Consider the following 1986-nt stretch of genomic DNA (forward strand, 5'->3'; position numbering starts at 1 on the left):
GCTTGAGAAACCTAGCAGAGAAGCAAGAAGATGAACAGTAATATTGTGAGAGAGAAGCGCGAAGCAATGAGGAGTGATTTAGTAGTGCGATAAAATGGCATGTATTTGGGGGTTATAAGGGTTTGCAACGTCGTACCTTTTCAGGCTATGGAAGAAAATAATGATTGAAATTCTTGGAAATTTCAAATGTTGCTGGGAAACACAAAGTAAATATGGCAAAAAATTAATAATTGGTATTAATTCTGCCATATTGGGGGGTAATTGTTGACACGCTAAAAATGCAGCCCAATTCGAATAGCCCAAAGAATGAAGCCCAACTGGACAATTCAGGATAAAGGCCCAAATAGGGCTATTAATGAATGCAGTGGAAGTCCACAAACGCAGTAATACCATTGCCCAAATTTGCAAGACGTCCAAGATCTGAGCGAATGAAGTGCCTTGCAGTCGCCCAGAGTTATGATCCTATTCTCGTTCAAACCTTCGAATCGCCCAGAATCTTAGCAAACATAAGATGTTATGATTTTCCAAAAATGCAATTATCGAAACAGTTATTGGGTAATCTTATCACGTTCCACGATTCAAGGATGTTCAGTTGAGGACGGTTGAACGACAAAGAGTAATGGCAGCAGTTAGAGACGACAGTTCCACGATAAGTTGGCCACCATGAAGAAAGTTGGCGGTTATAAAGCAATTAAGCGGTTTCTAAGCGGTTGCTCACAAAGAGAGCATCAAAGAAATATAAAAGGAAGAAAAGACATAGAGCAAAGGACCCCGAATCAAACACTCTCAAATAGAGAATATGTAATTTCAATTCCTTAGTTTAGACTTAAAACATTTCTTTTCAGTACTCGTGTGCTTACGCCCCTTGGAGGCATTCAATTTAAGTTCCAATTGTAAAGTCATCACCAATAAAACACTCCTTTTTGGGACTTTGTCTCAATAGGTTTGTTCATTTCACAATCGTCTGATCCCTTTTTAATTGTTAGCGACAACCCACGCGAAACAATTTGATAAAATAGAGATTCTATGATTACTCAATTGCATTTTCTTTTCATTGAATGATGTGGATCCAGCACCATACTGACCTGGGAGCTTATCCACAATTAACTTTTGACCTATTGTTCTCATAAATTTGGTTATATTTCGATTTCATTTTTTCCACTGTGGGTGTCGTTTATCTCGGACCGAGTAATAAAGGTGTAAAAATGAATTGGTCGAAAGTATTTAGCTGATGAATAAAACGGAGGAAAGTTAGTTGACCACTTCAATTAAAACAATAAATTCATTTAAGATTTAAAAGATCACTAATTTAATAATGCAACTTGAAGGCAATAACTTGAATTTATGTACACTAGGTGACAATACAGAAGAGAGTTAGTCCCTGTATAGGCACCATACAGGTGCTGCGTTCGCACAATTCCTCATAATGCTCCACCAATAATATAATAGGACGAAAACTTGTGTAATTGGAGTGTGTTAAATGAGAGTCATATCCACGGTTTTGAAGATTTTGTCTATTCAATAGAAATCATATAAATTGGCCCACCCCATACTTGATGACAAAGACATTTTGTAAACTCGTCGTTTATTTTGAGACAAGACCGTGCTTGACGGTTTTTTTATTTTATTTAAGCTAAGCCAAACATACGCTGAAATGTGGGCCCAAAATTTTTCGTGACTTCAAATTTTCAAAAAACAATTAGCTTATGTTTCATTTTTATCCACATATTTTTTGATATTCATTCACAAGTACTATTATTTTATCCATCTCACTTCTATGTATTTATTGTTCAAATCGTCTATAAACAACTTTCAAAAATACCTAGTACATATAGTGCATGAGATCGACTAATGTTATATGTTTGGGTTTCATTTTATCTAAAACACATTTTTCTCTCTTCTCTTTTTAATCATATTCTTCAATAAAATAATATTATACGTAAACTCAAAATTTTTCTTTCTTTTTTAACGACACACGCTTCAAAA

This window comes from Olea europaea, unplaced genomic scaffold, assembly GCF_002742605.1.
Source record: "Olea europaea var. sylvestris unplaced genomic scaffold, O_europaea_v1 scaffold2875, whole genome shotgun sequence".
Taxonomy (NCBI): domain Eukaryota; kingdom Viridiplantae; phylum Streptophyta; class Magnoliopsida; order Lamiales; family Oleaceae; genus Olea; species Olea europaea.